At 47.8% G+C, this 26,284-nt stretch overlaps 1 pseudogene; it reads left to right on the forward strand.

Moving 5' to 3' along the window:
* Window positions 1-4,987: 4,987 nt before the first annotated feature.
* LOC129019296 (uncharacterized) lies at window positions 4,988-26,284 on the forward strand (annotated as a pseudogene).

Genomic DNA, 26,284 nt, shown 5'->3' on the forward strand with positions numbered 1-26,284 from the left:
CTACTAGGTGCCAAGAACTCTGCAATGTATGTCATTCTTCTAAACCCTCCAAACAACGGTATTAAACCATATTAATATTCTGAAAACCAAAACAAACACCCACTACACTTGATACATTTTTTTTTGTACCATAATGAAAGCCTATCTGTTTGGGCCCACAGTTTCAGCCAGAATTTTGACCTGGGGCCTCCTCACTGATCCTGAGGCTTTAAGACCACACAGCATGGGTCTGCGAATTGCAAATGGGAGGCCTACTTTTCCCATTCTTATCCAGGCCTCCAGAAGTGGCTCTGGAGCTAGATCCAGCCTCCTTTCTTATGAAGCCTTGGATACATCCCACTTAGCTTGACAAACTTTTACCGGAATCCTCTGATCCCATTTCACAGCTGTTGCAAAGGTCGGGTCTTGGTTGTGTCTTCCTTCAAGCTGATTATGAACCAGGGGTGGAGACTAGGAGGTAAGGAACCCTGGAATCAGAGAAGTCAGGAGCAAGCATCTTTTTGGCTTGAGGTTCTCCAGGCACCATAAACCAAGTAGTGTGCATACTAAGAAAACAAGCTGGACAACAAGAGGAGAGCGGGAGGGTCCTTAGGATTGGCTGCTTGTACCATGGCCCCCAGTGGCTCACTAGAGACAAGGGGAATCCCAGGTAAGTAGACTCCTTCACTGGCCAGTGAGGAATCTATTGTGTCAATTGCTGGGAAACATGCTCAGTTGAACTGACTCTCTATCGCGGTATGCACGTGTGGAATCCATTGTTAGGGAAACCATGGTGAGAAAGGAAGTGAGATGCTCTGGATGGGTGCTGAGCTGAGTGCTGATGGAACAGGCCTTCCAGAAGAGGTTGCATGTTATCCAAGGAAATATCATTGCTTGGAGAGTCCTAGGCTGACTTGCTCTCTTGGGAGCTGATGTTTAGGGAATGGGAGAAGCAGCTGGTTTAAAGCATCAAACAATGTGAAATGAACTTCAGAATCTGCCAAATCCTAAACATTTCTTGCCAAGCACCATTTTTTCTGTATTGTGAACTCATCTGTGCTTCAAAAGCAATTTTGTTTAAATTTCTTCTTCCCCTTACTCCTAATCCTTGGGAAGCTGTAATACACAGGTGGTAAAGGGCACTCCCTAAGAGATGCTCACTAGGGCTGCTGTGAGCCAGACACTGGGCTGACGCTGCATAGCACCAAGGGTGTGGGAGACCAGAAGTCAGGAACCTGCATTCTCAGGGGAGGGACTGGGTCCCTGCAAGGAAACAACGTGTGGTGTGTGTGGCTTCATGATCCACTGGCCTAGGTCTAACAGCAGATCATTTTGCAAATTTCTTTCTTTCTTTCTTTCTTTCTTTCTTTCTTTCTTTCTTTCTTTCTTTCTTTCTTTCTTTCTTTCTTTCTTTCTTTCTTTCTTTCTTTCTTTCTTTCTTTCTTTCCCTTCCTTCCTTCCTTCCTTCCTTCCTTCCTTCCTTCCTTCCTTCCTTCCTTCCTTCCTTCCTTCCTTCCTTCCTTCCTTCCTTCCTTCCTTCCTTCCTTCCTTCCTTCCTTCCTTCCTTCCTTCCTTCCTTCTTTCCTTCTCTTCTTTTTTCTTTCTAATGCTTTTTTTTTTTTTTTTTTTTTGATGGAGTTTTGGTCTTGTCACCCAGGCTGGAGTGCAGTGGTGTGATCTTGGCTTACTGCAACCTCTGCCTCCTGGGTTCAAGTGATTCTCCTGTCTCAGCCTCGTAAGTAGCTGGGACTACAGGCAGGCAACACCAAGCCTGGCTAATTTTGTATTTTTAGTAGAGATGGGGTTTCACCATGTTGGCCAGGCTGGTCTCAAACTCCTGACTTCAGGTGATCCTGACCTTGGCCTCCCAAAGTGCTAGGATTCCAGGCATGAGCCACCACGCCCGGCCTGAAAATTTCTATTTCTAATTGAGCCAGCATTGCTTCCCAAAGATTCACGGGAAAATCACTGACATGAAGCAGATTGATTAACAGGAAAAAAGGCATACACATTTATTTAACGTGTATACACAGGAGCCTTCAGAATGAAGACCCAAAGATAGAGGGGAAATTGTCCACTTTTACACTTAGGTTCAAGACAGTATGGATAGTCATGTAGAAATATCACTGGACGAAAAGGGTCTGATGGAATGCTAGACTGAGTGGGAAGCCCGGCAAGGCTTGTCTGCCTAGATTCTTCCAGGCATCCATGCAGCATTCCTTCCTTCTGGGTATGGGACAGGACCCTTTCTGAAATGGGGGTCTTATGACCTACAGTCAAACAGGATAGGTTAGATGAGGTCTTTATGGCCAGTTTTTACACAGAAAGGTGGAAGGAAAGCTAGAGTTGTATTTTAGGTTTTGTGGCTGGCTTTGGGGAAAAGCGGTTCTGGTTTTTATACCCGCCTTGGGGAAGAGGAATTCTGGTTTCTATATCTGGCCTCGGGGAGAATGAGGGGCAAGAGATAGGAGGGCAGGAGAAGATCAGAGAAAAACTTTTGCTTCTGAGGCTAAGCCTTCCTTTGGGGTATTGTTTTCTGAGTCCCAACACTTGTTATTTGGAACAACTCATTAGAATGTAGGGACTGGGGCTATGTCATGTATTAACACCTCCCAGGGAGCTGTCAGCCTCCCTCAGCAAATGCTTCCTGAATGCATGAATGAACCAATGAGTGTTGGCCGTGCAAAGTCAGTAGTTTTCTGCCAACCCCATGAGTTCCACAAGGAGTCTCCAGAGATTTCTTGCAAAGAACTTGGTACTGGGGCATGTACTTATAATGTCTCCTTCTTTTTCCTTCTATTCTGTCATCCTGTGTCTTGTCCAGACTCCAGGAGTTCAGTGAGAAAGGAAACACACATACACACACACACATGCACACACCACAAAAACCAGGAGAAAAAAACCATTAAAAAATCCCACTGCAGGAAGATTCTGCTGCCTCTAGACATTAGGAAAGCCGCTGGCCTAATTCATTTGCTATGGTGGCTTTTTCATCCTCAGGACTGGTGCTGCCTGTGTAGTTCAGCCTGTGAAGGCTCCCTTTCAAGTAGGCCAGCTGCATGGTATTCTGGACTTACAATGTGCAGGGCAGATGTAGTGTCCCCTTGAAATACACTTAATGCTGGGCAACAAAATCCAAAGGCAAACCCCCACAAAAATCTAACTAAAAAAAAAAAACTTTCTAGATCTCAGTCCTCATCTGGATACTTCATTAGGATCCTGAGACATCTGGGGACCAGCGATGGAAAGAAGGAAAGAGACTTCCATATGTTGAGAGCCTATTATATGCCTGCATTGTGCTAAGCCCTTTCCCATATGTTATCTAATGTAATCCCCCACAAAAACCCTGCCAGAGTGGAATTATTCTTCTCATTTTACAAATAAGAAAACAGTAGCTTGGAGATGCTAAGTTACTCGCCCAAGGTCACATAGACGGTAAGTGGGAGATGCTGAATTTGAATCCAGACAGTGACTTTATCGAGGGGTGGTTTGGGAGGCTTTCATTGTAACCATCATCTGTAGCAGCCCCCTTCTCCACAATTATCCCAAATAAACACAATCTAAGTCAGAAGAGCCTACAGGAGGCAAAAATGTAGCTTCAATATGTGCTTCCCTGTCATTTTCCTTTCATTGAGATTATTGCTGCCCCAAATCCTGTCTACACAGACATTCTGGAGTCCATACTAACTCAAGATTTGTCTGGCTCCAAAGACCATGTTCTTTCCAACACAACCAGGATGCCTCTTCTCTTAGATTCCTATCAAGAAGACCTTGTCTTCTTGAAACCCTTACCTAGAAGAGCCAATGAATCAGCTTAGGATTTCCCTAATGGTGGCTGGCACCACAGGATCCAAAATGTCACCACCAGCTCTAAGTCACCAGCCCTTTAAACGCCTCCACACATCCCGGGGTATACTGACGCGAGGAGTCACGGTGGGTAAGCATCACTAGGTTGCAGAAGCACTGGGCTAATGGTGTGGATGAGGGTTTCAATTTACTTGGAAACATCCACGGGCCAAGGTTCAGTTCATTTTAGGTTTTGACTAAGTTTTTCCAGGCTCTAAATGTAGAGAGCAGGGGTGTTTAAAGTGACGGTCCTGACACAGGCTGTTCCCTAGGGGCCACTCTAGCTTCCTTCTTGGAAGTGAGATGTGGGTCCGGAGTTCAGGCCAGCCACGGTCTTGGATTCCAGATGGGAGTTCATTTTTAGAGACCAAATGGTCACAAGTGAACATGTCATCTTGGGCTAGCTGGAAAATACGAACACCAGCTCAGAGTCCAGGAATTCAGGATTGTAAATAGGTGGAAGCACCCTTCACCTTCTCTCCTCCTTCCCTCAAGGTGGTTCACCTACAACTACTAGCAATTGACATTCATAGCTCTTGTACTTCACAGTATTTTCATGCCTGGGACTCTGTTTTGATCCCTGCAGGTACAGTGTTATGATACTCATTTTACGGATGATGAATTGGAGACACCAAGAGGTTCAGAGCTTCTTCCAAAGTCATAGAGCCAGTGAGTTGTGAAGACGAGGGGCTCAGTCTTCTGATTTCATGCAAAGGGTTGATGTGACATTTTCAGAGCCTAGTTCTAGCTTCATTGTGCTGGAAAGTGGTCTTGGCCTGAGGACAGCAGGGTGCTTCAGAGTCCAGTCTGATGCCCTTTGGCAGCCACACACCCTCCTGTGAAGGCACCACAAACTCCTTGGGAGGGAGACAAGTTCCAGGTGTGTGTGTCGCCTCTAGAGAAAACGTGGCTTCTTCTGGTGAGCCACATCCAAGGTGTCTCGCTGGCCACTGTGAAGTGGGGAGAGATGCCTGGAGCAAGCCATGATCTCTGCCAACACTGGAATCACCAACATCCTTGAGCTTCCTTCAGTCTGATGCAGAACCTGAGGATGTGGCCATCTCTGGGTGGTGTTCCGGGAAAGCAGGAAGTCTTCAGACCTGATTGTCTTCAGATTTCAGCCATGGGCTCCCTGGTGAGCCATCTCAGGGGTATAGGGAACATGGATGCCGCCCTGGAGGCAGCTCTCAGGTATGCATCCCCTGGTGGCCTGGGCCTCTCCGGGGCTGATGGCTGAGGCTGGAGGGACAGGCACTGAATGAGGCTGTGTACTAGATTTCTCCCCTTTCCACATGCTGGTCTTACTGAGGCAGGTTCAGGGGGTGCTCTGAGGGACAGAATGCTATAGGGGACAAAGAAAAAACATCCCCCTTCTTCCTCTGAAGGTTTGCTGAAAAATCAACTCACAAAAGGAGATTAATTAGAATAAAGGCATACAGATCAATATGTGCATGGGGGAGAACCGTGGAGTGATTACCCCACCATCTGCATCGAAGTGTAGAAGCTTACATCTCATCCTACAGTTACAGAGAGAATGGGGGCTCAGAGCATGGCCCAAACCAGGCTATGGTGGAACAGCAGGTTATGGTGGCAAGATAGATTATTCGGGGGAAGAAGGGGAGTCCTGGCTAACAAAGTCGATCTTGTTATGCAGAGGAAATCCCACAGATAGCAGCCCTCAAAGAGAATAGATGATAATTCTTTTTTTTTTTTTTTTTTTTTTTTTGAGATGGAGACTTGCTCTGTCGCCCAGGCTGGAGTGCAGTGGTGCGATCTCAGCTCACTGCAACTCTGCCTCCCGGGTTCCAGTGATTCTCCTGCCTCAGCCTCCTGAGTAGCTGAGATTACAGGCATGTGTCACCATGCCTGGCTAATTTTTGCATCTTTAGTAGAGATGGGTTTCACCATGTTGGCCAGGCTGGTCTCAATCTCCTGACCTCAGATGATCGCTCGTCTTGGCCTCCCAAAGTGCTGGGATTACGGGGATAATCCTTTTTTAGACCTTTAAACATGTCAGACTCTCGGTTAATTTTTCCTAGATCTGGACAAGGGAGGGCCTTGGAGAAGGCCTGGTTGCCTCTCTGCAGATGCAAATCTCCCCCACAAAAGACAGCTCTTCAGGGAATTTTCTGTTTGCTGGCTCTCTGAACAACCATCTCAAAATATGTCAAAGACCTTTGTTTTCTATTTCTATTGAAATATTTTTATTTCTTCCAATGCAATCTGGGATCTCAGGGGCTGACAGCAGAGAAGTTACCTGAAGGCACAACAAGCAGTGGTCCCTGTAGGCAGAAGGTACCTGGTGCCCCAGTGATGTGGGAGGCCCTCAGTTCCTGCGCTTCTTGCTGCCTGGGCACATGTTCCTTGAGGATGGCAGGACCTCCTGGCCTCTCCCCTGTCTACCTGCCAGAGCTCTGCTTCTTGAGATAAGACCACCTCTTCCCTCCAGCCAATGTGCTGCTCTTCTGATTTAAAAACACTTGCACTTCCAGGGCTCAAGGTACAGTGAGTTCTCAAGGATTTGGTGAACAAAAGTTGCAGCTGCCACATTCAGTGGGGTAGGTCTTATGATCATTTCTCTGAGGAAGGGTGCTGTGCTCATGGTCTCAGTCTGCAAATTGCAGACTGAGAATCCAACGAAGGCACCTGCTCTCTGCCCCTGCACCCCGCCCCCCTGCCCCAAGGCTGCCCCTCTCCTCCCCTGGTATCAGCTCGAAGCATTGTTGGAGTCCCCAGGGACCTGGATGCTTCCCTGTGTGCCCTGTCTCTGAGGTGCCCGCCATCTCAGTCAAGACACACAGCAGGGTGTGAGAGGCCAGGGAGCCCATGGGAATTCCAGGGGATGCTCTCAGCGTGTTTTGTGTGAGGAATGACTGGCTCACCTAGTCAGGCCTGGGACAAAATACCACCTGCTGAAGGGTGACTGGCTGTGGCGCTGGCCTTGTGCTGGAAGAGGGCCTCTGAGAGCACAGGGAACTGCCCCTGGGCATTTTCTCACAATTGTTCCGAGGGTTAGAGGCTGGATCCCAGGAACCACGTGTGGCCACTCTGTCCTTCTTCAGAGAGAGATTCAACTTCCGGAGCCAGGGTCACCCCTAATGGCTCACTTCCCTTCCTTCCCCTGCCAGGATTTTCCCCCAGATTGTCTTGGGGTTGTCTCAGCCCTTGCCACACCTCATTCTTCCCAGCAGCAGCCCGCCAGCCCCACACAGAGTGTTCCACTCTTTCCAAAGACTCAGCCCACATTTCGGGGTCTCCTGCACCCCCAAATGTGGGATTGGTAAGATGCACGCTTCCTGACTTGGGTTTCTTCTTTCATTTGCAGTTAAAAACCATGACCACAAAAGAGACATCCACAACTCGCTGTAATAGGCACTTGCATAATAGGCCTGGGGACAGTGTTTGGGGGAACAGGATAGGGTGGCTCTGTTTTTCCAACAGTTGTGAGATTCAGCATAATAGGCCTGGGGACAGTGTTTGGGGGAACAGGATAGGGTGGCTCTGTTTTTCCAACAGTTGTGAGATTCATTTTGGTGAAGTAAGAAGGTTTTACAGGGTCCTCTAAGACAGAAGGGGTTTCCTGGGAAGGAAGTTGGCTTATCAACCTGCCTCCTCTTGTTCACCTGGTGCTAGCTGCTTACTTTCCACCCTTTGCCCTCTGCTGAAGGGAGAGTTTGAACATCTTTAGATTCCTTTCTTTGCTTGGCAAGATGTGCCGTATTTATTCAACTTAGCATCAAGGTTAAGCACACAGACCCTTGTCAGAAGCCAGACAGCAAGTGTTCAAATCCCAGCTGTGTCACCTACCAGCTCTGTGACCTTGGGGATGTGACTTCACTTGCCTTGATTTCCTCATCAGTGAAATGGGGATAATAATAGTACTTACCCCATAAACGGGGATAATAGCACTTACCTTGTATAATAAGGATTACATGTAAACATTTAATATACATAAAGCTCTTTTTTGTTTGTTTTTAGAGACAGGGTCTCAGTCTGTCATCCAGGCTGGAGTGCAGTGGCGAGATGCTAGCTCACTGCAGCCTTGAACTCCTGGGCTCAAGGAATCTTCCTATTTCAGCCCCCTGAGTAGCTGGGACTACAGGTGCAAGCCACCATACCTGGCTATTTTTAAAACATGTTTTTATATAGATGGGGTCTCACTCTGTTTCCCAGGCTGGTCTTGAACTCCTGGCCTCAAGCACTCCTCCCACCTCAGCCTCCAAAGTACGGGGATTATAGGCATGAGCCACTGTGCCCAGCCAAACAGCTCTTAAAATATACAAAAGCTCTTAAAATGGTGCCTAGCACAGTGTTTACCATTGTCACTATCTACTTGGATTCTCTGCCTGTTGGTCTCCACTTTGCACAATTATTTGTGGACATTTGAGATCGTCAAGTTCTCAAGAACCAGTCAGGCTGATTTACCTCCAATGTACATGTAATATGTTTTTTTCCTTTTCTGGAACTGAGCAACATCCTCCAAGTTTGTCCACTCTCCGGGTGTCTTAACTGCCCCTGGTAGAGAGGCATTTAGCAAACAGAAACAGATTACAGAGACCCTCGTGGCCACATGCAATTTGCAGTTGCTCTCAGGAGTGGGTGTGGCCACTTGTTATTCCCTTTAGCCATCATATCAGCTGCCTGGGTGAGGGGTCAGGGTGCCAAATGTTCCTGGTGGGAAATGACTTGGTTTCCCATACGAGCCCCGACCTTCACTGGCCTTTCCCTCTTACTCCCATTAACCACCATGTGTGCCGGTCACTGCTGCTGAATCCATCCACAGGGCCTGCCCAGCAAAAGACAATGACTTCTGCAGGGCTGGGGAGGCTGTTCTTGTGAAAACAACTGAATTTACCTGAGTGTGTGGCCTGTGCTGGGGAAACGTGGGTGACTTGAATGATGTCAGGCAATCAGTGCAATTGAAATATGTCAAAAACGGCTCCATCAATGCACCCGGCTCATATTTAGCTATAAAATGTGAGGCCAGGTTACGAACCGGAAGCATTTCATTCAACCAAAGTCATTTGGAAAGGAATATCTTTGACACATCCTTGCTGCCCCTTCCCCCATTGCGGTGTCCCTGGCTGTGTGGCTGGCAGCCTGGCTCTCGGTGAGTCGCAGTTGCACCTGTGCCCACCTTTTTACCACGGGAGTAGGTGCTTCTCCTTTGGGCACCTTCTGGCTTTGTACCGTAAGAGTGAAATACGGCATGGTCCTGCAAGCTGCTTCTCCAGTGATGTGAAAAGCATAAGAGAGAGGCTCTAGGAAGGGGCAGATGCTGCAGGTGCAGTGATGCCAGCTGTCGAGGACGGTGCCCTGTGCCTGGGGAAGTACATGCTGTAACTGGAGCTCCACCTTGGTACCTCACTGCTGGACCCTCCAAAGAGAGCTCTGACATGTATGAAGTTTCATATACTCAATTCCTTTACCGCTGGACTTGTGAGAATTGTATGAGGAAGGCCACTTTGAGGATAATATTCATGCTAGCAATAATGACATGAAAAGCAACAGTAATAGTAGCAACTATTGTCAAGGTCCCACAGGTACCAGTTTTCATGCTTAACAGCACAATCATCTCACCTCAGCATCCCCGGAACCAAGCAAGCTCAGTGCCGTTCATCTTCATTTTGCAAATGAGGTAACGGAGGCTCAGTTAACTAAAGTAACTTGTCAGGGGTACAAAGTAAGTATAAGTGGCTGAGCTGTGATTCAGATCCAGGCCCATCTGATGCGATAGCTCATTCTTTTCTCCATGACATCAGGAGGCCTCCTCCTCCCTTGTGTTGCTCAGAGTTCTGATAAGAATCAGATTTCTAGGTGAATCACAAGAAGGTGACTATTCTGGTTAGATAACAGGGGAACGGGCCCCATCATGGCAACAGACACCTACGACTCATACATCACAAGAAAGGGCTCCCTACAGCTTTGACACTAGGGTGCTTCTCTGTGCACCTCCTTGCTCCCCTCACATGAGAAGCACTGTCTTTCATCCTCATAGCTATTATTTTTCAAACATCAGTTTTAATTTGGGGCACCCGCTCTCTTTGGGAGATTGCAAAAATTAAATCGTTTTTAAGCAACCCAACAACACTTCTGGGGTTTGTAATAAACTTGTGAAATTTGCGGAACTTGGTGGTTGAGGTTCTCTCCATCCTACTTCCCTGGGGCCCCGAGGAGCTTTCGAGTTGGTTCTTCATGCCCTCTTGTTTGGAGCTGCTTTTGCCAACTGGGCCCAGCCACTGCATCTTGGACCAAGGAGGTGATGAGCCCTGAAACAGTCCAGGGTCTCTAGGAGAGCAACTCCCAAACCATGTTTCTGGCCCTGCCTTCCCTCTGTTACTCTGGGAATAAAACTGACCCTACGTGGGTGGGAGGTCCCATCTACAGAGACCAGCCTTGTTTGTTTCCATAGGATTTGACTACTGAGGGGCACGAAAATACATAGCCAACTTCCCTTGCAGATTTCACTGTCTCCCCTTCCAGCAGATGACTCCAGGGTCCCTGGAAGCATAGGAACACACTCCAGTTGATGACACTGTTTCCTCTCCTCTGCAGAAGAAGATCCTCTCCACTCACAGAAAACAGCAGCAAGATGGTTTCCAGGCACCAGCTGTCACTGGGCTTGTACTGTCACAGTCCAAGCTGAGCACACAAGGCAGGGTGTGTTTCTGTCTCCCCTTAGCTGAAAGCTCAACTTCATGTGGTCAGGTCTTGGATGGCGTCAAGGCCTGTAGGGTGAACAGAACTCTCTGAGTCACCTTTCCCTGCTGTTCCGGGCCTTGATATAACAGAGAGGGCCATTGGCTCCATAGGGGGATGGTGGGGAAGAAGGGGCCAGGAAGGCACTTTGCCTTTGTATCTTGTCCTTGGTATTTGGAGGGCAGCACCCCTGTATTTTTCTAATCCTATTAGCTAAGAATCTGGAACCTGGGCCAGAGGCCTTGGATCTAACCCTATCTCCACCCTTTCCCAACCATGGATACACCCTGTACTTTCCCTCGTCTGTCCAGTGGAGCTAATAATAGTACCTACCTCATGGAACCATCATGAGTCTTAAATGAGTGTTAACATGCATGAAGTGAAGTGCTTATATCTGGCAAATAGTAAATGTGTATTATCAATTTACACTATTATTTGACTGTATTTCTACTATACAGAGCAACTATTGCCTGGTCATATGTCCTAACAAATAAACTGTGGTGACAGACAAGTAACTGTCTCAGTGCTAAGGACACCACTGACCCTCAACAGAATAATGCCCCCTAAAGATGTGTAGACCCTAATCCCTGGAACCCGGGAATGTGTTAGGTTACACAGCAAAGGGCAAAGGAAGGTTGCAGGAGGAGCTGAGGCTGCGAATCAGCTGACCTTACGGTGGGAAGAAAAGCCTGTGTTCTCCAGGTGAGACCAATGTCCAGCATCCTGGCTGGGCCTGCTCCCTTTACAAACAAGGTTAGGATTTATAACTGCTTTCATGGCAACATCTGGCTCATTTTTCTCAAGTCCCCCCAACTCTTTTTTTTTTTTCCGTATGTAAATATTTCGTCTAAAGTCATTTCATTTCAGCTCAATTCCTTCTCTCTCTCTACCTGTTTGGCCTTTGGAGATTGAGAATGAGGAGTAACAGGACTCATTACCCACAGGTAGTCACAAGGGTCCTGAAAAGTGGAAGAGGAGACAGAGGGAGAGTGACTGCAGAAGAAAGGTACCAGAGAGGCCACCTTGCTGGCTGTCAAGATGGAGTAAAGACACCACAAGCCAAGGGGTGTAGGCGGCCTGGTCTCTTCTGCAGCTGCTTTTTAAAACTCCAGGACTTTCTTCCACCAACAAATTCTTTAGGTTTTATTAGAGTTAGGAGGCAGTTAGCATCTGCAACAATAGAAAGAATATATATTATTTGGAATGCTTGTGTGGCTTATACAGCAACCACCCAGTTCAGGAGTCTTAACACTTTGTGCTAAAAGATGTTGAAGGCTGGGTTTCCATTTCCCAAATAATTCCATTCTCCTTAAGAAAACTGCCAACAAAGATAAAAAACATTACAGCCAAATGGAGTCTTGCCTGAATCCTAGACCCTGCCACATCGCCCGCTGGTTCTATCAGCGGCCAGTGTTCTGGAAAGGCTTCCCCCACATCAAGGAAGCCAGATCCTCCCCACACAGTGATGGGTTCTAGGCCATTTTTGCTGCCTCGGTCTGGGAGCTCACCATCCTCAGAAGCTCCCAGCACCTGGAGATGTCTCGCATCCTGGCTGAGCCTGCTCCCTTTACCAAACAAGGTCAGGATTTATAACTGCTTTTGTGGCAACATCTGGCTCATTTCCCTCAAGTCCCCCTGTCACTGTTGTTTTTTTTTTTTGACACAGAGTCTTGCTCTGTCGCCCAGGCTGGAGTGCAGTGGCGCGATCTCCGCTCACTGCAAGCTCTGCCTCCCGGGTTCACGCCATTCTCCTGCCTCAGCCTCCCAAGTAGCTGGGACTACAGGCGCCCACCACCACGCCCGGCTAATTTTTTTGTATTTTTAGTAGAGACGGGGTTTCACCATGTTAGCCAGGATGGTCTTGATCTCCTGACCTCGTGATCCGCCTGCCTCGGCCTCCCAAAGTGCTGGGATTACAGGCGTGAGCCAAAGCGCCCGGCCCCTCCGCCACTCTTTATATATACATATCTTTCATCTAAAGTCATTTCATTTCAGTTCAATTCCTTCTCTCACTCTCTCTCTTTTTTTTTCTACTTGTTTGTTTGACCTTTGGAGATGGAGAATAAGGAGTAAGAGGACTCATCACCCACAGCTAGTGACTTGGGTTAGAAGTGAAAGCACTTCTGCTGGGCCCTGACTTATTTATTTATTTTTGGCCACAGAGCCACAAGGCTCGGTCCCCAGTGAGCCGCCCGAGGACATCTTGTGGCACCATCTGTTTGCCCCCACCCACCCTCACCAACCGCCAGGCTGCGATTGGTGGTGGTGGTGGTGGTGTTTTTTTGTTTTTTTTTTTAAAGTTTTTGTTGATTTTATAAATTCTGTAGCTCTGTGTTTTTTAGACTCGGCTTGCTCGTGTAAACGCAAAACGAGGACAAGCCGAATAAACAAAGAGAGGCTGGCAGAAGGCTGGGTGTGTCGCCTCGGGGCTACAGATGTGCTGGGGCCACACTTAGGAAGGCCCCCGTGTGCATGCAGAGCGCTGGCCGGAGTGCCTTAGGATGCATCTAAAAACTTCTCATTGCCTCAGGGTTTAAAATAGCCACACTTCCTGCTCCTCAGAGAGAGTATGCACAGAATGTGGGTGACTCACCGTCGGTGGTTTTCGATGTGTCTGTCATAAGGAGGTATCATCAAAAGCCCGGCCTGTTTCAGATGTTATTTTTTTCCACCCTCAGCCATGCGGTGCTGGGAGAGCAGAATGCCTAAAACCAGTGTTTGTTTTGAGCGCAGAAAGTGAAGGCCGAATCAATTGTGCCGCAGCAAGTAAAAACCGAATGCATGAGGGGGAAAAAAACTGCAAACAGTGTGAAGACTGAGTTTCAAGGTTCTTGTTTTCAAAAAGTTTAATTATATTTCAACTAAAGCCAAACTGTCAAAACATGGGAGAGTGATCTGCCTGCTTTGAAAATACATTAGCCTTCTTATGGAAAAGCCAATAATTGATATCCAAGACGAAACCAGAGCTGTGGGGGTCGGAGGAAGAAGGAAGACAGCCTCTTAGAACTGCTCAAACGACACTTCCCTATCAACCACGTGTAAAGCTTTAGATCTAGGTTTGTGAAGTGGGAAATTGGAGAGGAGAACAAAGGCAAAGCTAAAACGCTCTGTGAATGGAGAGGGTTTACAATATCAGGCCTGGTTTATGAGACATGTGGGCCCAGGGAACTGTGAATTAGAATTTACATAAGCGAGAACCTGGAAGAGATCCTCAAAATTCTCAACAACAGCTTTGTAAATAACAGCAGGCTGTGCCTTCTTCCTCCTGAGAAATGCCGGGGTGTGTCTGGGCTGCCCCCAGGGCTGGGCTAATGCCTGGGCCCTCTCCTTGCTTCCAGCCCAGCTGGTTTTCAGGTTATCTGGTTGTCTTTTTTTTTTTTTTTTTTCCCAGACTCCACTCAGCCACTTCCTCCAAAAATGGACGGTCGGTGGTTAAGTCTTTGCCCTCTTCATCTCAGTTCCCATTCCTGCCTCTCCTTCAGTAATCTCCTAGAACTTTCTAGTTTCTAGCACAGAGATTCTTAATCGTGTTCTTTGATGGCTGAGAAGTATGTGTATTCTTAAACCACTCTCAGATTAAATTAAGCTTGCACTACATAAAAAATACTGATGGAAGCCATATAACACGTATTTGGGATAGAGATAGAGCAGGCATCGAACAGATCATGACAGTTGGAATACAGTATCAAAGGGCTGGGAATTACTGGCCTACTGCCTGGGTCTGCAAAGGCAGCCACCATTTTCTTCCTTCTTAGGTCAAGCCACTAGGTTCTGGGAGGATCAGGCTCCTCCAGCGTCTCTGTCATTTCCCCTTGATTGCTGATCTTTGAAAACAAGCCCAGGTACCTATAATATGAATGCTGTTAGGCTTTAGAACCCTTTCTTCATCTACCCTGGTGACATGAGACAGCTATCTTTCTCCCAGTGTGGCTGATCCCCACAAATATGATACATTTCTTGTAGCCCAGTGTCAGGTAGAATGGACTTTCTGGTCTATGGTCTAGGACTCTCTGTTGACCTTGGAAAAGAGTTGCCAGATAAATACCGGATGCCTAGTGAAATGTGAATTTCAGATAAACAACACATCCCTTTTTTAGTGCAAATATACCTTAAATGTTATAATAAAAAGCATGTCCCATGCAATATTTAGAGCATACTTACACTAAACAATTATATGTTGTTTATCTGAAGTTCACATCTCACTGTGCGTTCTGCATTTTTCTTTGCTAAATCTGACAGCCCTTCCGGAGCCTCTTGCATGCTGAATGAACGTGGGCTCCACGAGCCATGCACGAGAGTGAGTTCTAAAGGGAACGGGAGCCAGATTGGGGCTGTGTTCTCCTTGTAAGGTTCTTGTTGGTGCAACCCATCGTGCCGGTCGTTCTCATTCCTGCTGCATGTCTGGGGTGCTCCGTTCACACCTCTGTCAGTGTGCTGGTGATCACTGTCACAGCTCTAGACCTAAGAGAGCCATGACAATAGTTCTCAGCTTTTCAGGCCGACGCTATATTTGCTCATCTGGGGGCCTGGCACACAGTAGGTGCTCAATATATACATAAGCAGAGCTGGTGGCATAGGAAGCAGAAAGCTGGCACCAGGCTTCCTCAGGCCATGTCCAGACAGCAGAGCCAGCCTTTTGACGACCTCCAAATGTCTGGGAAGCCAGCGGAAGCCACTGCACAGCTCACACACATAATGACAGCTTTCTCCTTTCTTATCCCAGACGGTTTGGATGCTTAAAAAAATTGCTTGGGGGAATCAGCAGAGGGTGAGGGAAGCTGGGAAACCAGCCGCGAAGGAAAACAGGAAAGAGGCGGCTCTAATTAAAAGCAGCCAGCTCCCAGCTCCCTCTGCAGGGCTAGGGGTCCTGCTGAGAAGGGGAGGCTGTCCTCCTCGCCTGCTGGCGCAGGGGGCAGGCGGCCTGCACAGACCCTGCAGATGAGCCCAGAGGCTCTACAAAGAGGAGGGTCAGGGTTTGGTCAAGCCCTCTCCACAAGACACCCTTGCCCTCACATCTCTCCTAAGTTCCTTCCTCCCCCACCCAGGCTCGGTGCTCGGGTCCACAGCGTGCATCATCTGAGGGGCTCTGCAGAGCCACCTTCCGTTTCTTTCATCACAGAGAGAAGAGCCTCCTTTCAAGTTCTCTAACACTTGCTCTCAGCACACAGCATTTATTGTTGAGCGCTGTCGTTGGCCCCTGTATTTCCAAGATATTTATGCAACAATATATACATTAGGACACAGCCACTCTGTGAGATAAGTCAGTAGTGCCCCATTAATTTTATAAATCCAAGAGAAGGCCCAGAGACGGTGAACAATTGGGCCATAGTCACACAGCAAGCTGCACATTTTGTATAATACATGCGTGGTAGGTGCAATTGAGGCACTGGAAAGACAAAGATGAAAAAGACACTGTTCCTGGTAAAATGGTAAGGAATGCAGACACATCTTGAGCCAACAGGAGTACAGTGGGAAAAGAAAAGAGATGCTGTATGAGAGAATTAATCAAATGCAGAGGAAGAAGGGAGTAATTTTGCTGGGGAGCGGGGGTGTCAGGGAGCATGGCTAGGACATAGTGGCGAGGTTCCAGGTCAAGCAGCCTGTCAGTGCTGAGGTTAGGCCTCCGAGTAATGGCAAAGAGACATCAGACAGATGGTGCTGGTCAGAAGGGCCAGCTGGCCTGGGGGGCATGTGGTAGGGAGAGAGGAGCAAAGGTTACTGCCCAGAACACCTGAGTCCAGTGTTGCCTCTGGCATTCACAACATTTGGACAAGTGATCTTAAACTCTCTGGGCCCACACCTGAGTTTCTCAGCTGAAACTGACTGGGACTGGATTTGATCCTGTAAGAACACTGTTAGCGCTAACATTCCAGGATTCATCATGAAGTCATGAGCCCTCGACCATGGTCCATTGCATGGATTCAAACTTAGGCCACTTCAGGCCCAGCATGGTCCGTGGAGACGAGCATTCAATGACTGACTGATATTTACTTTGCACCTATTATGTACTTGGCACTGTGCTGAGCCTAGGGCCCCAGTAGTGCAGAAACAGACACTGTTTGGGTGCACTGGCAGGGACTGGAGAAAACCAGCTGCAGACAATATTCATCCCTGCACCAAGTTCTTCATGGTCTCTGCACACTTGCTCACCATCGCTTCTGCTCCATGGGTGAGCACAAAGCGATTTCTGGGTAATTTCAGACACACAGCTTCAGCAGGTTCGCACTTTGATCTTAGCAAAGTTGCATTCTGCTGCTCTGGCATGCTCGGCTCCTCCTCAGGGCGTGGGAGTCGACGTTTAAGTAGATCAGTGTAAGCGGTACCCTGCTGAAGAGGTTTTTCCAAAGCCTGTGGTCAGTAACTGAGGGGCAACATCAAGAGGGGCAGGTTCACCCCCCAACAGTCTCACCCACCAGCCAGCCAGCTCACTGCCTATGGGTGGGCGAGGTCTCTCTCCCTTGAAAATGTCTGTAGCACCCAGAAGAGGCCCTGTTCAAGGTGAGTGCTCAGAAAACTCTGTGGTGATCAAGAAAGAGTAGTTGAAATAAGCATTCCTATGCTGATATTTGTTGCAAATGACTCAAAGGAGTATTTAGACCTTTGGGGAAAAGGTATTCTTTAGACCCTGGGACATGGGGCAGAACCAGAGGGAGGCACAAGAGCCCAATGGCAATGGCGTGCGGCTGGGACTTTCCCTGCTTTGTTTGGTGCATTAGAAGGTAGGATCACAACTCAGTTCCTCATGATCAGAAGAGCTGGCCGCGGAATCAGGCATCCCAGTTAACCGGGGCCGAGTCCCATTCCCCACTGTTGTCCTTGGCTAATTATGAATTGTTCCCCTTTCATTCTTAGAAGTGTCCTTGTTTGAACAGTGTATTATGTGGTCACACTTGAAGAGATAAACCAGATGACTACTTTGAAATCTCAAATAACTAGGATAGAGGAGTCAAGCGTCAGAAAGAATGATGCCCACCCAGGTCCTATGACGTGGCCTAGAGCTGGCCACTTCAATGCAGCAGTCTCTTTCCCAGAAGCTCAAAGTGCTTCTCAGTTAGGACTATTTTCATCAGTTCTTACCCCTTCCCTATGTCAGGTTGGCACTAAAGTTCTGGCCCTTAGAACAAAGATTTTTCAAACCCCAAGTTGCCACGCACATTTTGGAAGTCCTTTTTTTCCTGCAAAGTATCTGTCTCTGCCTTTCCAGCAAGCCTTCATCCATTCTTTTCCATATCTCATGATCTGAGTGCTGTAGAGTATATTTTACGAGGGGAGAGCTGCACAGAGCTATCTCAGAATTACTGCATCTGAAGGGAGGTCAGGGGGCCCTTGGGATGTGGTAGAGAGGACCTGGACCCTGGAGTCGTGGAAGCCTTGACTCCAATTCTGCCACATTGGCTGCATGACTGAAGGCCTGGATTTCTCATGAGTAAAATGCACATATGGTTGATGAGAGAACTAAACCAAGAAACGAAGTAGGGTGACCAACTATGCCAGTTGTTCAAGACTATCCTAGTTTTAGCTCTGAATGTCCCATGAAATCCCTCTGACCAGGCACACTGGGATGCCTGATCATCTTGAATGCTGCCTGATATTTACTAACTACTGAGTAAATTTTAGTTCTCTCCCCTCTTCCTGTAAAAAAAAATTGCACTATTAATGGTGAAATTTAAGAGATAGTGATAGATTAGTTAGTGGTAGAACTATTTGTGGGTGCAAGGTTTTCCTAAAGCACTTAAAGTAGGGTGCACTCCCTACTCTACTGGCCAGGTTGGCTCTGACTCCACTGGTGAAGAGAACTGGCCACGGACTCTGGGAATCCCAAAGCACTGAATCCACCTATGTGTCTCCGGTGTGGATCTTAGCATTTCACCCTTTCCTTGTGTCCATAGAACTGAACTGGCCCTGGAGACTGAGATGTGCTGATGCATCTCACGATGGGAAGCACGTTCTTCCTGGAGAGCAGGGAGTTCCATGCCGGGCATTACTTCATGCCCGAGGGATGCAGCAGTCATCAGAACCCTCTCCTTTCCATCTGGAGCTTATAGTCTAGGGGGAAAATAAACAACCAGCCAGTAAATAATCAGGTACTGTAAGGGCAGGAATGCTAGGTAGCTGAAGAGCTGGAAACTGAATTAGGAGACTGCCAGTGATGAGAGTTGCTATTCTAGTCTAGATAGGATCATCCAGGGGCCATCTCTGAGGGGGCAGCATTTCGAATAAGCCATGTGATGATTTGTGGGAAGCAATTTCTAGCAGAGAGAACACCCAGGGTCAGGGACCTCAAAGCAGGACCTATCAATGTGTTTGTGGAAAAGGCAGGAGTGGGCATGCATAGAGGATGCGAGGCCGGGTGAGGGGCCACTCATACAGCCCATGGTGTCTTAGTCCATCTGTGCTGCTGTAATAAAATACCTGAGACTGAGTAATTTATAAATAATAGAAATTAGGCCAGGTGTGGTGGCTCACGCCTGTAATCACAACACTTTGGGAGGCCAAAATGGGTGGATCACTTGAGGTCAGGAGATCGAGACCTACCTGGCCCACACAGTGAAACCCCGTCTCTATTAAAAATACAAAAATGAGCCAGGCCGTGGTGGCGCATGCCTGTAATCCCAGCTACTCAGGAGGCTGAGGAGGAGAATCACCTGAGCTCAAGAGGTCGAGGCTGCAGTGAGTTGAGATTGCGTCACTTTCTCCAGCCTGGGCAACCGGAGTGAGACCCTATCTCAAAAAAAAAAAAAAGAAAGAAGAAGAAGAAAAGAAATTAGTTGTCGTAGTTCTGAAAGCTAGAAAATCTATGATCAAGGTGCCAGCAGGTTTGGTGTTGGGTGAGGGCTGCTCTCTGCATCCAAGATGCTGGCGCTTGCTGCTCCTCACAGGGCGAAAGGCAGAGAGCCAAAAGGGGCTCGCTAGTTCCTGCCAGCCATGAATAAGGCACTAATCTCATCCACGAAGAGAGTGCTCAGAGCCTAATCATTTCCTAAAGGTCCTACCTCTTAATATCGTTGCATCAAAGATTCAGTTTCAACATGAATTTTGGAGGCAACACAAACATTCAGATGACAGCACATGGTAACACCTTTGGGTCTTTTTTCTCTTTCTAATTATGGTGAGAAGATTGGAAGTTTTAATCAAACGAGTGAAGGGATCTGGTTGACATTTTAAATGGCTCATGCTAACAGCTGCATGAAGACTAGATGGTAAAAGAGCAAAGAGCAACTATTTGGGGAGGCTACTGCAATAGTGAGGGTGAGAGGTCAAGGTGGGCTGGGTCCAGTGGCAGCAGCAGGGTGGTGAGAAGTGATTTGGTTCTGGATATATTTGCACATAGGGCTGATAGGATTTGCTGATGGGTTGGAAATGCAGAGTGAGAGGGAGTTGCTGATGCGGCCAAGGGCCCTGGCCCCAGCTGTGTGGTGATTCCACTTATGGAGATGGGAGAAGCTGGGGAGGAATAGGCTTAGGACCATCAAGACTTTGGGCTTGGATATTTCCACTATGAGATGCTAATTAGACACCTGAGTCAAGCTGTGAAGTAGCAGTTGTACCTATTGTATAACAGGTGTGATGTTAAAAATATTCAACAGTTCCTCAGAAACAAAGCACAAGATTACCATATGATCTGGCAATTCCACTTCCAGATGTATATCCAATGAGAATTGAGGGCAGAGACTCAAACAGATATTTGTACACTCATATCCATATCAGCATTAGTCACAACAGCCCAGCGTTCATCAGTGGATGAATGGGTGAACAAAAGGTGGTCTATCCATACGACGGGAAGAGTGTTCAGCCTTGAAAGGGAAGGAAATTTTGACACATTCTACAACAGAGATAAACCTTGAAGACATTATGCCGAGGGAAATAAGCCAGTTAAAAAGGACAAATATTGCATATGAAATACGTAGAGTAGGGCTGGGCGCAGTGGCTCACACCTGTAATCCCAGCACTTTGGGAGGCCGAGGCAGGCGGATCACAAGGTCAGGAGATCAAGACCATCCTGGCTAACACGGTGAAACCCCGTCTTACTAAAAATACAAAAAAATTAGCCAGGTGTGGTGGCAGGTACCTGTAGTCCCAGCTACTCGGGAGGCTGAGGCAGAAGAATGGCATGAACCTGGGAGGCGGAGCTTGCAGTGAGCCGAGATTGTGCCACTGCACTCCAGCCTGGGCAACAGAGCAACACTCTGTCTCAAAAAAAAAAAAAGAAAGAAAAAAAGAAAGAAATACTTAGAGGAGGAGTCAAACTCATAGAGACAGAAAGTAGAATGGTGGTTGCCAAGGGCTGGGGAGAGGGAAATGGGAAGTCGATGCTTAATGGGCATAGAGTTTCAGCTTGGGAAGATGAAAAAAATCTGGAGATGGATGGTGGTGGTGGCACAACAATGTGAATGAACTTAGTGCCACCGAACTGCACAGTTAAAAATGGCTTAAATGGTCAATTTCATGCTGTGTGTATTTTATCACAATAAAAACAATTCAGCAATCACTGTGGCAGGGGTACTGCACGGCCAGAGTGGGTACTGGCCATAAAGAACAGGTCTAACTATAGCAGGAAGCTCCGTCAAATGCCAGCGCAAGGTAGCAAGTGCATAGTTCAAAGCAGAGGCCTGGGCCCCCATGCAAAGCTGAAGTTAAAGCTAGGGCGCTGGTAAGATCACCCAGGGAGAGAGCATAGGTGGTGGGGGGCAAGAAGGTAAAGGAGATTCTCCAGCCTCTCCATGACCAAGGTGCCAGAACACGAAACTCTAAAATGAAGCCTTGTGCTGGAGGCAAATCTGAGATGTGCACAGCCTCCAACTGAGCACATCCATGCTGAGATGCATCAATTTCTGCAGCGCTGGGCTTCTCCTGCAGCCTAAACACACAGACATTCTTCCTTCCACTGTGGCCATCAGCGTCCTCTTTGATGTGTCTGTCTTCTTTACCTTCTGCATACACCTAGTTGCCTAATTGACCTTCTCTCCACTTGGTCCCTCCATCCGGTTCCCAAGGCTACCCCTGTGGAGGCTCTCTTTCTTCCTGCCTGAACTAAGCCACCGCCTCCTCTTGCATCCTGGTCTAAGAGGACAGGCAGAAACCACATCCATGGATGTCAGGTGCATCCTGGACAGTGTGACTGAGAGTCACCACCACTGGTAGGACAGTGACGGGTGTGGAGTGTAGTTCCAGAGACTGTGACCCCACAGGTAAAGCTGGGCTGAGGACACATCAGAGCAGCCAGGTATCAGAGAAAAGGGCTATGCCAAGTCCAAGGGTGAATGGGATCAGGGGAGGAAGAGGAGTTGGGCACTGCCTCAAGGCTCACGCATGAGTCTTTGTGTGTTTCTGTCAATCATTGTGTTGTTCCTTTCCCAAAGAATCCTGATTTGCAGCACATAGCTGCTGATGCCTCTGAGCTGGTCTCTCTGCCTCCCGTCTGTCCATCCCAGATTTCTTTTTCTAAAGCAGGGCTTGGAGAGGGGTAGTCCTTGCCTTAGGCCATGGGAGTGCAAATCTTCGAAGCTTCTTGCTGTACAGTTGACATTAAGATATCTTACCCTGACATTTGCAACCCTCTGTGGTCTGCAGTTGCCCAGTATTTCAGATCTACATCCACTGCGTGCTTCTCACCTATGACTGTTCTCCCTGCTTGCTGAACAGTCCTGAGCTCTCTGGCCTCTGCACCTTTGCGTAAGCTTTTCCTTGCAGCTGGAAGACTTTGTTTCCCTTACCCCTTGGACCACTAGTTGCCAAATCCTATGCAGAGGTGGACTTAGTATAAAGCTAACGAGTTTTAAGCTTCAGGGCCCTTCCATTTCAGGTTCATCTCTTGCATGGGCCTGGAGGTACCATAGCAGTCAGTTCCCAAGACCATGTGTTTTGTACAATTTGCAAAAATAACATAAATAGATTAAGACTTTTGGCTGGGCGCAGTGGCTTGTTCCTATAATCCCAGCACTTTGGGAGGGCGAGCGGGTGGATTGCTTGAGGCCAGGAGTTCAAGACCAGTCTGGCCAACATGGTAAAACCCCATCTCTACTAAAAATACAAAAATTGGCCGGGTGTGGTAGTGCACACCTGTGATTCCAGTTACTCGGGAGGCTGAGGCAAGAGAATCGCTTGAACCCGGGAGGTGGAGTTTGCAGTGAGCCGAGATCACACCACTGCACTCTAGCCTAGGTGACAGAGCAAGACTCCATCTCAAAAGAAAAATAATAATAAAATAAAGACTTTTGTCTCTTTTCACCTCAACTTTGCCTCCACACACCTCATTAGTTTCTTGTCACATTGAAGTGGCTTTAGACATTTTTGGGATCTGGCTAAGTGAAAATTACGTTGGGGAGATATTTATTTTGAATTTGCTGGAACATTGATGCAATTTGCAGTCTCTTCAGCCTATATGAAGCTATCGCCAGCTGTTCTGATGTAGAAGTGGCTTGCAGGGACATCCTTCAGCCCTTCTGCTGGCTCCTGTGGCATTTCCACAGAGAGGACAGAGCCTGAAGTCATATCCCAGCATAAACATGTCCTGTGGCCCGTGTCCCCAAAGCCAGGCTGATAGGAAAGTGGAAACAGGATTCACAATGTGTGGTGCCAGAGTCTAGTCTTCAGAGAGTTTTTCAGTTATCAGATGTATAAAATGGTGAGGAGAAGATGCTGTTTCCATCGACACCTAGTCAAAATGGAAATTCTTTGCTGGCAAGAATGTGCCTGATATGATAGCAAAGACTTGGAACCAACCCAAATGTCCATCAATGATAGACTGGGTTAAGAAAATGTGGCACATAGACACCATGGAATACTATGCAGCCATAAAAAAAGGATGAGTTCATGCCCTTTGTAGGGACACGGATGAAGCTGGAAACCATCATTCTCAGCAAACTATCGCAAGGACAAAAAAACAAACACCACATGTTCTCACTCATAGGTGGGAATTGAACAATGAGAACAATTGGACACAGGGTGGGGAACATCACACACTGGGGCCTGTCGTGGGGTGGGGGGAGGGATAGCATTAGGAGATATACCTAATGTAAATGACGAGTTAATGGGTGCAGCACACCAACATAGCACATGTATACATATGTAACAAACCTGCACATTGTGCACATGTACCCTAGAACTTAAAGTATAATAAAAAATAATAACATAAATAAAAATAAAAATAATTGGCCTATTCTTCTATAATTGTTGGTGCTAAAATGACCAAATAAATCAGTTCACTTCAGTAACCTAAAAAAAAAAAAGAATGTGCCCGATAATGCAGACGATACAATTACGAGTGCACGGAACAGACTTCGGGAGGCGAGGAGGCGATCCAGCGGCCCGAGGCTGATTGAGAACAGCTGGTGGCTGTGGAAAGCTTAGAGGGGTTGTTGCTGTGTGGTTGTGAGTGTGCATGTCTTTGTGTTGGAACACACCATCCTAACATTTTGTGTGTGTTTGTTCACGCTATACTACATACATATAGAGTATGTTATACTACATACATATAGAGTATGCTACACATATAGTTATGATTATCTAGTAGCATAACGTACTGAACAGTTACGAATAGTAGTCCACAACAATGAAGAAGTCAAAGGAAGCCCAATGGTTTGTTTGCCACAGAAAGTGTAGAATTTGGGATTTTCATTTCAATCCATTGACAAGCAGTGTTTCCATGCCCTGTGTGCACGGTTCCAGGAACAGTTTGCTCTTACCTGAGTATCAGGAAGGGGCTCCTAGCCAGGGCAATCAGAGAGTCATTCTTGCTGACTGCCCCAGCTGACAGCCCTTCTCCTGCCCCAGTAACGTCTGGCAAACCATGAGATGGTGGAACAGGAATGGGTTTGCTCAGAACTCTGTGAACGAGGCCATGGGACCTGGGGCACACCCAAAGGAGCAAGAAGCAAGCAGCACCCGAAATACACATTGACCCAAAGGCCGATCTTCTGACACATCCACACACATCTCATCACACATGCAGGGAAACAGTGTCACGTCTGAGCTCCAGAACTCCAAACCTCTCATAGTAGTCAGGAGAACACTGGGATGAGTTTAGCTTTTGAGAACTATAAATGTGCCCAAGTGTTGGTTTGGCTAGCAGACTGGAAAATTCTTAGGGTTAAAATTCAAATAAGAATAATATAGCATTGCTAGTCATGACTACAGTATTTACTTAAATTATGCTCTCAGATCTCTATGAAGACAATCCAAAACATAATTAATACTGTTTTTTTTTTTTTTACTACGGAGGATAAGTTTTGATTACATACACACACACACATACACACACACACACGATAATATCTATACGTATATTTGCCACGCAGAAGTAATGGAAAAGTGAAGAGTATTCCCGAGTTGGCAGCAAGTGCCCAGAGATGCCCATGCTCTAGGCCCAGGGAGCCTCTGAGCAACCTGCACTGGGGTGCCCTGGCCTGAGCGTGTGCTCAGAGGCCTGCTCCGCCTCTCCATGACCTAGTAAAGCATGGTGGCCTCCTCCCTCCCTGCCCAAAGCATTACAATGTCAAGCTCCAGTGCTTGAATGCCATTCTCTCCCTTCCCCCTCAATCCTCCCCTCCCCCTCCCCCACTTCCTGTTTGTTTTAAAGAATGGGCATCCAGCGTTCCCCCTGCTTCTCATTGGGAAGGAAGGCAGGGGCACGGGAGAGATCTGGGTGGTTGTGGAACAGGAATGGAACTTCAAGAGAGTAATGAGGCAGGAAGGGAAAGGGCGTGTTGGGGTGCAAGAGCTGGGACTTGATAATCTCTGTGAGTCCTGGAAAGGAGAGGGTTTGCTTTGAGGGGTGATTGCCTTTCATGGACTTCTTGGGGGTGGCGGCCTTTTGATCTGCGATGCTGCTCTGTCCAGCCCTGGGCACAGAGTTAGCCATTTCTCCAGTGCATGCAGCTTCTGCACTGGATCAGCGCAGAACCTTGGGAAGGAGGGTGAGGGCTCTAATACTGGAATGCCCTGGAAAACCACCGGGAATTTGGTGTCCTGTAACTGTCTCTCTCCAGGGCCTGGGATCCCTCATCTGCATCTGGACACTCTTCATCTTTTAGCCGTTGCCCTGTTCTTGGTGAACTGCTTGTTAGGACCAAAAGTGGCCCACCCCTTTCTCTGGGACAGTGCAGAGCACCGGGGCCAGAGGCTCAAAGCACCTCCAAGCTGAGATCAGAGACTTTGGATATCATTGATCCAGAGGCTTCCAAACTTTTCCTGGTGATTGAATTCTTACCACGAAGTCCAGTGAGGAGCTCCAATGCCTCAAGCAGATGGAAGAGGAACCATTCTCCTTGAAGGCAGGGCAGGGCTCTCAGAGGGCAGGACTCACCCCACCCCTGCCACGGGCTCTCCAGGGTAACTCTGGAGCCCCAGCGCTCTGTGGAATATGGTTCACAGAACACTTGCATCCTGCTGTTGGGATGCCCCCAAACTACGATAGCAGCATGCTCAGTCTTTCACCAGAAAGAACCATCTTATCTGGAGGACGGTCAGGAAAACAAACTCAACACCCAGGGCCCCTCCCCTCAGAACTCTGCTCCTGAGGTCTCCTTTCAGTCTGCATAAGTCCTCTCAACCTGGGCGCCCCAGAGCTTCTCAGCGGATCCATCCCCTCTTCCATTCTCTCCCAAGATCTCAGCTGCATTCTGCTCTGCGTGGTCTTCCTCTCCTCTTCATACAAACTAGACCTTCACCCCCCGCCCACTATGGCACGCAAATGCCATTGAGATACATTTGTTTTGGTCCCAATGGCTTTTGGGGTGCCAAAAAGCCCCTGAAAGAGTAA

The sequence above is a fragment of the Pongo pygmaeus genome, chromosome 1 (assembly GCF_028885625.2).
Source record: "Pongo pygmaeus isolate AG05252 chromosome 1, NHGRI_mPonPyg2-v2.0_pri, whole genome shotgun sequence".
In the NCBI taxonomy this organism is placed as follows: Eukaryota; Metazoa; Chordata; class Mammalia; order Primates; family Hominidae; genus Pongo; species Pongo pygmaeus.